The sequence below is a fragment of the Nicotiana tabacum genome, chromosome 17 (assembly GCF_000715075.1).
Source record: "Nicotiana tabacum cultivar K326 chromosome 17, ASM71507v2, whole genome shotgun sequence".
Taxonomy (NCBI): domain Eukaryota; kingdom Viridiplantae; phylum Streptophyta; class Magnoliopsida; order Solanales; family Solanaceae; genus Nicotiana; species Nicotiana tabacum.
The window spans coordinates 121,032,959-121,046,675 of NC_134096.1; the positions used below are offsets into that span (position 1 = coordinate 121,032,959).

A 13,717-nucleotide genomic window follows, 5' to 3' on the forward strand; every position below is an offset into this window, starting at 1 on the left:
TGGTGAAACATACTCCAATTCTGCATTATCCTCCAATCAAGATGGCATACCATTCTCGCCTTGTATAGTAACATGATACGAAGAACCCACACTTTCTTCATCTTCGTCACGTTCCTTAGTGTAGACGACAGTATATGGCTTTACTTTCAGTACTTCTTTACATGAAACCACAAGTTTTGTTTGTCGCCTCATTCTAGAAGGAACCAAACTTTGGAAATCCTTAGAGATCTTCTGGATTTTGGGTGAAGCGGGTGTTCTTATGCTTTTAAAATTTCTCTAGAACTTGTTCCCCTTCTTTAATGGACCCAATCTCTCAAACACGGAAGTCCTCAGAGTTGATTTTGCAAGTCGATCAAAGATTTAAGGCTTGTTAGAAGCGGCAGATTCATCTTCTACAATGATCTAATTAATGCTCGTCCTTCTTACGGAGATACACACTGGTGATAGTTGCTTGTATCCCAAACCTTCACATGGTTATCTCGTCATAGCTTCTGATGGTAGCTTCCCTAACTTTGACGGCTCATTAGGATTATATCCAGCTTTTGCAAATAGCCTGTAAGCGTTAGGATCAAAACCTTCATATGTTCGCTTTGTAGGGAATGCCACATTCTGCAAACGATTTTGGGCCACAAACCTTGCAAGCGGCATTGAGGATGACTTTACTGCCTCAATTCGTTTGACCGAAAGAGTTAACCCCTTTAGCATGTTAGTTTGGAGATTAGATGATTCACCTTCATCTTTCTTCTTTTTAGGGATGTATTGGAGCGGAGGAGTTACTTTCTTGCCGTGAGACACAATGTTCCCTTTATGAGACTTATTTGGGTTGGGGTGTACCTTCTTAGCAACAACTTTGGTTTTGTCAGCAACCACCTCAGCTCTCTTAGCCGCGGACTCATCATCCTTGTCATTCATGACATCATCAACTTTTAGCTCCTTCACAATACGGTTCTTCAAGTAGAACTTTGCATCGACGAAGTGTGACTCAGCCTCGGTGAATGGCTCGTCATCAACAATTATCTTCTTCTAGACTTCACCTTCGTAGTATTTCAAACATTGATGGTAGGTAGATGGAACCACTTTATTCTCATGTATCCAAGGCCTTCCAAGTAAGGTTTTGTATGAAGTCTTTGCATCGATCGCATGCAGCCATGCACTTGATTGCATATCTTCAATGATGATTTCCAGCCTGATCGCGCCTATGGCTCTTTGCCCCCCTTGGTTGAATCCTTGGATCATCACACGACTTTCTGGGAGTTCGTTCATGGTAATACCAAGTTCTTTCACAGTGCGAATTGGCAAAATGTTCACTAAGGATCCTCCATCAACCAAAATTCAATTTACCCTTTCATCACACATATAGCCAACCAGGTGCAATGGGTGGTTATGAAGAGTGTCACCTAGCAGAAGATCGTCATTTGTGAACGTGATTTTTTCCTCACAAGCATTAACTTCTTAAGGAGTGGACTCGATGAGCTTTTCCCAAGATGTTGCCAACGGTAGGTCATCACTCTTTTCTTTACCTTCGTCAACATGGCAACAAGAGGCATCGATACCCCTGTGGGAAATCTTCATGCGTAACCAACTTGGTAAAAACTCATCCAAGGTCACTAGATTTCGTGGCTTTAAAGAGTGGTGCACCTCCACTTTTGCTTTCTTTAAGTGCTTAACCGGATTCCATCTCCTTGGTCTTTTTACCATCATTTTCCTTGTTGGCTGTTCTACTGATTCTTCTCGTGGGCTTCTTCTGTGATGCCTATGACGAGTCACCAACGTCCAACCGTTATCATCATCAGGTTGATTGACTTCAGCTTTGTCGTTCTCCAGTAATTCTTCATCTTTACTTTTTTTAAAATCACATAATTCATCTGGACTGAATGAGCCAAAGGTGATAGATACTTGGTTTGCGCTTGCTTTCTCATCTTCAAGCACGATCTTCTTTTCGCGAGCCAAGTCCATAACTTTGTCCTTGAAGACAAAGCACTTCTCCAGAGGGTGGCTTACAAGTCGATGGTATTTGCAGTAATTTGGGTCATTTGTTTTCCCAGCTTTATTTGGTCGCTTCATCTCCGGAAGCTCAATGAGATTTAACTCGAGGAGTTCTTCAAAAATAGTTGGCATATCAGAATCCAGAAATGGGTACTCTTTCTCTTGCATTTCTTTTAGAGTCAACTTTCCACTTGGCTTATCTTGAAAAGAAGTGGATTTCATACTCTGCTTCTTACTCACCTTCGTCGTGAACTTTACAGGCGATGTGTTGACATTCATAGCTTCTTTGCTTTCAGGCTTGGGTACGAACTTGCCCCACTTCCTGACTTCTTACTTGTCCTTCCCCTTGTGAGGTTCATAGATGGGCAGCCTTTCATTTCCAGCAGAGGCCATGCTTAATTCCATGTCATGGCTTGATACCTTGCAAGATGTAGCGCAATTCCCAATACATTCCTTGGATGCACATCTCTATGCCCGAAGCTTCACTAAGCCTGTATTTGCAGTTGAATCTTGTATTCCTCCAACGATTGATAAAGTTGATAACTGGTTCACCCTTTCGTTGACGAGTATTTGTGAGTTCTATCATACTCATAGTACGTCTCGTGCTATAAAAATGGTTGAGGAATTCTTGCTCTAGTTGATCCCAGCTATCAACAGATCCAGCCTTGAGGTCCGTGTACTAATCAAAAACATTTCCTTTTAATGAGCGGACAAACTGCTTGACAAGGTAATCTCCATAAATCCCAGCATTGTTTTATGTCTCAACGAAGTGTGCCACATGTTGCTTTGGATTTCCTTTTCCATCAAACTATTGAAATTTTGGAAGTTGATAGCCAGCAGACATCTTCAACATATCGATCCTTGAAATATACGGTTTTGCATAGGTAAAGGAGGAACTGAAAGCGACTTCATATTTGTTTTTTATAGTCCCTTCAATGAACTCTTTTAGTTGATTGATTGGAATCACCCCGAAGAGACTATAATTTCCTTAGTGGATGCAATTTGTCGTGGGAGAGGATCAATCTCTTGAACTTCTGGGAGTTTGCTAGGTGCATGGGTGGATTCTTATTCCATCAAGATTCCCACCCTATCTATTAGCTTGTCGATTCTAGCATCTTGATTTTGCATGCACTTGGTCAAGCCAGCGATTGCTTCCGTCAAGTTTGCCAACTGCTCCACCACAGATGAAGTGTTTGTCACCATGGCTTGCATGATTGTCGTGGACGATGGAGTGTAGCATGGATTTTTACACATATTGATCCTTGATTGGCTCACGCTATGTGGTGTAAGTGGGAAGGATCCATCACTTGAAGCATCATCGTCTTCCTTCACAGCCGAGTTCTTGGATCCGGAGAGATCAAGCAGAGCGAGAGTTTTCTTGATCTTTTCAGCAACATCGCTTCCTCCTTCGGGTACGTTTATGGAAGATCTTACTCCTTTTGAGGATGAAGATCCGAAAACAGGGGTTGATGCGGACGACACTTGGGGTGCTTGTTATTCTAACGATCTTGCTTTGCTCCTCGTAACTGGTCCAAAGCTTTCAAAGGTAACATCGAGGATGCTTTCCACATCAACATAGAATATGGAATTAGCAGCCTTGGTGGAAGTTGAACTGGAGTTGATTTTCTTTGAAGACATTTCAATGTTCCTGAACTTTGATGATTGAAAAGTTGAGATGAGAGGTAGAGATTGTCCCACTGGGCGTGCCAGAATTTGTAGATAATAAATTGCGTAGAGAAAAATAATCGAGATTGGAAAATATTACAACAATCATAGTATTTTATTTCAAATATTTGAGTGTACAATCTCTATGAATCATCTGATTCTTCTTTCCAATAGTAAATAAGTTCAAGGGCCTTTGAGTTTGATCTTGAATCTTAATTTATTTTAATCCAAGTGCTTGAGGACTAATCTTGATCTTGCCGTATTTTTAATCCAATAGCTTGCAGCTTGTTCTTGAATCTTCGTCTTGATCTTTTAATCCTTAGAACACTTGAATGCTTGTAGCTTTTAGAGAAATCTGCAGCGTTTGATCCACGAGCTCCCTCTTGCTTTTTGTTATAACTTCTGGTCCCTTTTCTGGGTTATGAAGACCCATATTTATAGTTGTGGGAGGGAAGAGTTATGATAAGAACAAACTCTTTCCGACCAATCAAATTGAAGTGTGATAAGACCATATTTGATTGGCTAGAACATGTCACTTGCACACGTGGCGCGATTTCATTGGCCATTTAATTTGGCTTGACATGCCTTGTCATTTTGACACGTGGCATGATCCCTTTGGCTCTTTTGTTTGACTTTGCGCGCCACGTCATTTGACGCGTGGCGCCAAATTGGGCCTCTAGGAAGATGACAACTTGGGCTTAATGAAGTGGGCTCATCACTTTAGCCCCAATTAAATGGGCTAGCCCAATGGATTAAGACTTATTTATTTAATCCATATATATTGGAGTTATATAATTAATTTAATTATATTAGCCCATAATATTTGCTTGGAACAATATATCTTGAATTTAAAATATAGTCCAAATTATTTTATGGATTTAATTTTAATAAAATTTATATGCCTACAAAACCATATTTACTTTGAAAAGGTCCTTATTTAAATGAGAACCGATTATAGAGACACACGAAAACTAAAACATAAATATCTTTTGGAATAGATTGAAAGAGTAAATTCTAATTGTTATTTTAATATGAATTCGATATTTTCACTAATTAGGATAGTCTTAACATATTTAAAATCCATCAACACCAGGTAATTCAATTATAATGACAGACTTTCGCTTAAACAAAGATAATATCTAATGCATTGTTATGTTCTTGGATAGAGATTATTTGTAAAAAGAAGAAAAAATAGATTAATCAAAATATAAATGTTGGATTCTGACTTTTCTAATATGTTTGAGACAATTCTTATAGTATTTTTTTTCTATAGATTTAATAAATAAAATATTTTTTCTGCTCGCCTAGAGAAAAGACATCTTTTCTTAGTTGGTTGACCATGTATTTAAAAATAAATTATAAATAGCTTTCCAAAACAATCATAAGAACTTTTAAATTTTCTAGGGTTATATGTTATTGCTAACTAGAAAGAAAGCATGATAACTTATAAAATTAATTTTAAAAAATTATAAAGCTTGAACAAACTTTATATTGACTATATTGATTGATGACTTCCAAGGTAGAGTTTCGTCCTTTCCTTGTTCGCTAAACAAAGTCAATAATAATTATTTTTTTGTATTTAAATGTTTTCTTTCATTTTTTATTCTATCGCTCAAACATAATTTTTTACGTAATATTTTTATGATTTAAACAAAAAATACACTAATAGAGGTGGAACATACGCGCAAAACGAGTGCCGAGAGACTAGTGTATATATATATATATATATATAAAAGTGAGAAAAGGGCGTATGATCACTGCACTAACCTGTTGTACAAAACGTTACTGGGTTGTACTGTTTCTTAAATTTATTTTGTTCTTTTGTGTGAACACGTGTATTGTAGTCCAATTACTGCCCCACAATTTTCATTTTTTGGACGACACATGTCTACTGGCTTCCACTTTACTTCCATTTTCGATTCTCCTTCTTGTTCTTCATTCTTCTGTCTCTCACTTACATTTCCGATTCTCCTTTTTTAGTTTATGATTCTTCCTCTCTCTCTCTTCATTCCTCTTTCTCTCACTTACATCTTATGTCTTCTCTGTTACTTATTCTCTTCTGTAAAAAAAAATGCTGCATAATATTTGCCCCAAATATGTCTACCCTTGTGGATTACACCTCCAAAATGCAGGCTAACTCTGGTTAGTACTGGTTGGCTTTTTCTTGGTGTTGCGTTATTGCTACTGGCAATCACAATCTGGTATGTATTTGTTAGTTTCCATTTCTTTTGAATATAATTTCTTGCTAGAATACATGTTCGTAATTGTACCTAATTTACACATGCTTTATGTCTCTTTGATTATTTTTTCTTTGTGATAAACTAAATAGTGAAAAATTAAATCGTGTTATGTAAAATTTAAACTATAAGAAACAATTGGGGTTTAAAAGTGAATTGTGCAGCCAAGGTGTTTGATTTTATGCTTGAGTCATCTTATTTGGAGTATTCTAATGTCTTTGTCCTTTTGTGCTGCAACATGAGATCTCTGGGAGCGACTTAGCAAAGCCTCTTTCCGAAGAAAGATGATTATCTTATATTGACGATTTGAGGGCCACCATTCAAGACGGGTCACCATATTGGCTATTATCGTCTTCCACACCCATTTTGGATCATGACCGACAATCAAGAGAAAGTGTCCCCAAATAAGCCTCATTGATAATTTACAGAAAGTCGGGCGGAGTTTTTCCTATTTTACGACTATCCAAAAATAATTCTTGTCTCATAAATAAACAACAACCAACCAATATTCACCTAAACTTGTCATAATCATCATCAACTAACCAAAAACGAATTTCCACCCATATTACCAACCTCTTCAACATAATAAAACTAAATCCATCTCAAAAATAGGGAAAGAAGTATAATACTAGTAGCTAGTCCATATTAACAAATGAATACTCACAACACTAATAAAATAATTATGGAGTAACTCTAAGAGTTTGTGAGAAAAGACTATAGCAAATGAGTAAAACTCTTCGCCCACGCGAACGAGTGCGGGACTCACCAAGAACTATCAACATGTGTACTCAAATTAACAAAATTCTTGTTCGCGTCAACTGATGTCTCTGTAAAAAAGAATAGCGGGGAGTGAGTATTCATTTGTTAATATACACTAGTTACTGGTATTATATTTTTTTTTCTATTTTTGAGATGGGTTTAGTTTTATTATGTTGAAGAGGTTGGTAATATGGGTGGAAATTCGTTTTTGGTTAGTTGATGATGATTATGACAAGTTTAGGTGAATATTGGTTGGTTGTTGTTTATTTATGAGACAAGAATTATTTTTGGATAGTCGTAAAATAGGAAAAACTCCGCCCGACTTTCTGTAAATTATCAATGAGGCTTATTTGGAGCAATGCTTAGTAGAGTCTGGTTTATGGGTATGTAGACGCCCGTACTTATGATCTTGAGGCTACTGAACATATAGGATGCTTTCCCTTCTTTCATTCCTTGATCGTGCGTTGAGATAACTTGACCTTGACTTTGGAGTATTTCTTTCATAGATGGCTAGGACACGTACACCCTCATCTGCTAGACGTGTTTCACGACACCAATTTCCCTCCATAGGATGTTATGACGATACCTAGTCTCTAAGACTAGGTAAGTCTAACAAATATGCGGAATAACCGAAATAATAATTTAAAGTCTCAAAACTTCAACAATTATATAAAATAAAATCTGCAACTCAGCATGTACAACTCCCAAAACCCGGTGAAATATAAGTCATAAGCTCTATAAAGTGATACTAAATATCTCTATACAATAGTGTCTAACTAAGGACAAGGAAGTAAAATAATCCAGGTGGAGGGGAACTCTGAGGCCTGCAGATGCTGACAAGTGTACATTGAAGTCTCCACGCACTGACTCTACTCACTAACGCCCGGACTGATAACGCCCGGACTGATAGGAGGTACCTGGATCTGCACAAAAAGATGTGTAAAAGCATAGCATGCGTACACCACAACGGTACCCAGTAAGTGCAAGGCCTAACCTCGGTAAAGTAGTGACGAGGTCAAGTCAAAGCCCTACTAGAATAAATAAAAGACTGAACAAGTATTAAGCAATGTAATAATGACAGTAATGAAATTGAAATAACAAATAGCATATCAAGGTTAGCTACACGGAACTAAAGCAATTAGTGCAACACGGAGGAAACAATTAATAATATGCTAAGGAAACACCAACCAAAGACAAGTGCAAACGGTGAAATGCCAACAAGAGCCACTACCGAGGTACCACCTCGTAGTTTCAAATCACAAGAATAAATCGCAATCTGTCCTTATATCACCGCGGGATCCTTTACATTTAGTTTTGAAAATCATTTTTTCGAAATTGCATCCCGCATTTTAGGCCACCTTATCACACTGCATGACTTTTTGTAGCTTCCCTACTAGCCACTCGTATCAAGCCCATCTTATCTTACGGTATGCGTTTCAACCCCAAAACCTTATACCACTGCATGCGTATCAATATCACAACGTACCACAGATCGCACCTCAAGTGCCCAATATCACAACTTGCCAGAGAAGTCAAACATTAACAGTAATTTCACAGTAAAGAGCTCATGGCTCAACCATAAAGTACACAAGAGTCTTAGTAAATAATAACAGGAATGAACAACTCAACAGAATGGTATTTCACAACTTAATACTTTGCCTCAATGTGAATCACGACCTTCATATCTCAATACCAACTTCAACGACAAGATATTCCACGATTTAACAACTTTAAATAAAGAGTTCAACAATTAAGTAATGAATACACAATAAAGGAAACAAGAACTTCAACTAAACATGTGGGGCAATTAGCATATAAGAGAATAAGACAAGTAGGCATGTGAAAATAGACTAAGAATGATGAATATAATATGTTAAGATAACGCAATTAAGGCATGGAAGGAATCTACATAGCTAAAAATGGTAATTACCATATTTAACTCGTGTACACACTCGTCACCTCGCGCACACAGCTTTCACACATCACAATTATCACAAACAACACCAATCCTAAGTAGAGATTCCCCCACACAAGGTTAGGAAAGTCACTTACCTCAAATCACGCTAACTCAATCCACTAGTAGGTCTTTTCCTCGATTATACAATTCCGAATGACTCGAATCTAGCCAAAACAACTTTATACTATAAATATAAAGTATAGGAAACTAATTTGAATATTAAAGTTACGATTTTTGCAAAGAAATAAAAAGTCAACTCAAAAAGTCAACTTGGGCTTGCGACTCGGAATCCGATCAAAATTATAAAATCCGAACACACATTCGATAAGGAGTTCAACTATACAAGAGTTACTCAAATCGCCCTTTCAAATACTCAAATTCGGTCTAGGAAGCTTCTACCACTTTCCCCCAAATTTTCAACTCAAATGCCTAATTAGATGATAAAAACAACAATAGATTCGAGTAATTTAACCAAAATCGAGTAAGGAATTCTTACCCCAATAATCTCGCTGAAAAGCTCCCGAAAATTTGCCTCACACCGAGCTCTCTAAGTGCAAGATATGAAATATGAGATAAAACTCTCGTTTTGAAATTTAAGTCTATTGCCCAGAGATTTCTTCTTCGCGAACGCGAGGCAGCCCAGAGATTTCTTCTCCACGAACGCGGAAAATGCCTCGCATTCACGAAGTACAAAAATGTGGCTTCCCAAATTTCCTCTTACGCGAATGCGAGAACCCACTCGCGAACGCGATGACAAAAGCTCCCAAGCTTTGGGATCGCGAAGCCACACTCGCGAACGCGTAGAACAACCGCGTGAGGTCTCCCCATTTTGCCTTTCTTCTTCGCGAACGCGGCTCCCTGTCCGCGATCGCAGTGCACAAAATCATGACCCTTCGCGAACGTGTAGCTGTCACGACTCCAAATCCACTAGTCGTGATGGCACCTAACCCAACCCCATAGGTAAGCCAACTAGTAATTATCCAATTTCAATGATATTAACAAGACAAATAAACGGTAGTAATTTACTGAATTTTATTCATTTCCTAAGGACTGGTAGTACAAATCATGAGTTTGTAAGAATAGAGTTTACAAAGTTGAAATGAAGTAATTACATCATCTGTTTGAAAAATCCATTAACAGAGTTTTATAGATCTAAGACTACCATGAACAAGAGGCAGCTACAACCGGGACGCAGGTACATCTTCAATGCCGGTACCCGTTGATCACAGCAACATCAGCAGTCAGTATCTGCACGCAAGATGCAGAAGTGTAGTATGAGTACAACCGACCCCATGTACTCAATAAGTAACAAACCTAACCTTAGGTTGAAATTAGTGACGAGCTAACACAAAGTCGGGTCCAATACCAATATCCTACAACAGTTCATAACACCATAATACAAGTAATAAAAGATGTATCTCAGAAGTAAAATGCTCAGCTCGTTCACCGTTCCAGAAAATAGTCATGTTTTTCAACTACCATAGTGAAAACCCAAATCTTTTATCGAAAATGCCAAAAATACGAGTAAGTTTGAAAACTGTATTTTTTCCAAATATCTTTTCCACAATAAATAAGATGTTTCATTTTCTTTTCAGATAGCAAGTGTGAAATACCTCTATATGCCCACATATCAATGTGTGTAAAAAGTCATGGATGATGTGATACCGTACAACATGAGAAAAAATGCATCTCTATGCCTTTATGTCATGTGTGCATACCAATGCCATGTATCTCAGAGATGGATCATGTACTCACACTCTCAGAGTACTCAATCTCACTGTCTCACACTTTTCACTCATCATGCTCAACCACTCGGTACTGTATATGGCCCATACGGCCCAAGGAAGATCCATCCCGGAATATATATATCACTGACCATCAGTCACTTAGTATAGAGAAAGGCCAATCCGGCCCCATGGAGAAGATCCATCTCCAGGTATATAAATGCTTCGGACAAGATCCATGTCCAAGGAAGATCCATCCCTCAATATAATCAACCGCGCTCACTGGGGGTGTGCAGACTCCGGAGGGGCTCCTACAGCCCAATCGCTATAATCCGCACGGACAACTCACGTGTTGCACGGACAACTCACGTGCCAAAATAACAATATCTGGAACCGCACGGACAACTCACGTGCTGCACGGACAACTCACGTGCTATAGTATCAATATTCTTACAAACAGGCCCCCGGCCTCACTCAGTCATCAATCTCTCCAGTCTCACTCACGGGCTCACAATGTCATGAAACTAGCCCGACAACAATGATATGATGTATCAGAAAATAACAAATGAGTATGAGATATGATATGAATGCATGAATATGACTGAGTACGAAATATCAATGAAATCAGTGAAATGATAGCAAGTAACGACTACTATAGGTCCTAGTAGTATCGTCATAAAGCCTAAACATGATATCTAGCATGATTGACAGCTCAATTACTTTATCACATGGTGAAAACACGAACATCAACAAAGTAGGACCACTATACAGTGCCATGGAAACAACAGTGTCCCAATTCACATGGTGCACGCCCACACGCCCGTCACCTAGCATGTGTGTCACCTCAATACCAATCACATAACACGTATTTCAGGATTTCATACCCTCAGCACTAAGTTTAGAAGAGTTACTTACCTCGAACAAGCTTATACCAATGCCGAGCAAGCCAAACGATGCTCCAAAGATGCCATCCCGCGCGTTCCGACCTCCGAACAGCCTGAAACTAACCAAAAACAACTCAAGTACATCAAATAAAGCCTAAGGAAACAATTCCAAATGATAAAGATCGAATCCTTAATCAAAACCCAAAACCGACCAAAAATCACACCCGGGCCCGCGCCTCGAAACCCAACAAATCTCACAAAATCCGACAACCCATTCAGTTACGAGTCCAACTATACTAGTTTCACTCAAATCCGACTCTAATTCGATGTTCAAAACTCAAAAATTCATATTATGAAACTTTAGGCCAAAACCCCCAATTTTCTCTATAAAATTCACAATCTAATTACCAAAAACGAAGGTAGATTCATGAAATATAACCAAACCGAGTAGAGAACACTTAACCCAATTCATATGGTGAAAATTGCCTCAAGAATCGCCTCAATCTTAGCTCCATAGCTCCCAAAAATGAAGAAAGAACCAAAAGCTTCGATAATATAGCTTCTGCCCAGCGATTCCGCATTTGCGGACAATGCGTCGCATGTGCAACCACCGCTTTTGCGGTAAAACTTCGCTTCTGCGAAAACAACTGACCCAGCAAATGCCTCGCACCTGCGATCTTTAAGCCGCTTCTGCGCACTTGAACCGCATCTGCAGTTGCGCAGGTGCGTCCAAGCACCCGCACCTACGATCCTCACGCCCGGCTCCCCTTAACGCTTCTGCGACTCCTCTGTCGCTTCTGCGACCATCGCACCTGCGCAAACTAGCCACAGGTGCGGTCACACCAGAACCAACAACAGCAACATTGAAGAAATTGATCCGAAATCAATCTGAAACATGCCCGAGCCCCTTGGGACCCCGTCTAAACATACCCACAAGTCACATAACATAACACTGACCTACTCGAGGTCTCAAAACACAGATAAAAACATCGAAACGACGAATCATACCTCAAATCGAAATCCATGAACTTTAAACTTTCAAATTCAATAACTCGTGCCGAAACATAGCAAATCAATCCGGAATGACTTCAATTTTTGCACACAAGTCACATTCGACAATACGACCTGCTCCAACTTTCGGAATCGGAATCCGACCTCGATATCAAAAAGTTCACTCCCGGTCAAACTTTCCAAAATTCCAACTTTCGCCATTTCGAGCTAAATTTTACCACGGACCTCCAAATCACAATCCGGACGCGCCCCTAAGTCCAAAATACCCAACGGACCTACCGGAACCGTCAAAACTCAGTCCCGGGTTCAAATTCACAAAAAGTAAAACTTGGTCAACTCTCCCAATTTAAAGCTTCAACAATGAAATCCATTCATCCAATTCGATATCGAATAACCTGAAAATCAAAACCGACGATTCATACAAGTCAAAATACATCATATAGAGCTACTCATTCCCGTAAACTACCGAGCGAAGTGCAAATGCTCAAAACGACCGGTTGGATCGTTACATTCTCCTCTACTTAAACATACGTTCATCCTCAAACGTGTCCAGAGTTGTTCTCAAAGCCATCAAACCGCCGTATAACCTTACCATGCATGCACCCGGGGGTGATCCCATGTCACCCAATCCCATACAGGTCTGATAACACAACATAACTGAAATTTCTCAATTCAACCTAGCCCACAAGCCTTAGAATCTAATTTTCAACATCTGAAATTTCTTATAAGATCTGAATCTCGCAACCTACACCTTGTATAAGTCCGAACAAGCTATACCAAGCCGCAATCCAAGATACATTTGCATGATATATCACATAACACAGATACTCGTAGCAATGATTTCTAATCACAGTAGCTGCTCAAAACAACCCAATGCCGGTAATAAACCTCATATCAAACAAGACTCCATTCTAAAACCTTCGTACACTACCAATGATGAAAGAAACACGCATAAACTCGCAACCATTCATCAGATCCACAAGACATGGAGCTCCCTCTCCTTCGACAAGAACTATAGCAATTTTCTAAGCCGACTTTTGATATCATCCTTCCAACCATGCTGCAATCTATTCCGATAGTATCCATTCTAGGTCCAATGACCTCATCTCATCCAACACGACCACTCTAGTGACATGACACACCCATACAATCTAAAGCTGCAACTTGTGCAATCCGTGCACCAATAGGCGACATTCCAAATGTACTCAATCATGGAAAAAAATGACTCAGGCGAGAGAACTGTTCCGCAAGCTCAACAAGTACCACCACAACGCAATGCTAAGAACCTAACACACACCGTAAAACCAAAAAACACGAATCTAGCACAAGGGATCATATCTCAATATAACTCCGCTGCAATATGTGACCCCATCCAAACACTGGTCCATATGAAATACCTCCGCCCCTATGCTCAAAATCAATAACCACGTGCAATCCGACATCAAGTACTCAAAGTGCATTACCATAACCATGAAGAAGCAGATAACACAATGC

The 13,717-nt window shown here is 39.2% G+C and overlaps 1 long non-coding RNA gene across 1 annotated transcript in view; it reads left to right on the forward strand.

Moving 5' to 3' along the window:
- The first annotated feature begins 5,509 nt into the window (after positions 1–5,509).
- Positions 5,510–13,717, forward strand: part of LOC142171628 (uncharacterized) — a 50,304-nt gene continuing 42,096 nt past the window's right edge. The window contains exon 1 of the long non-coding RNA XR_012701452.1: positions 5,510–5,852. This is a non-coding gene — a long non-coding RNA (uncharacterized LOC142171628). The remainder of the gene's footprint in view (positions 5,853–13,717) is intronic.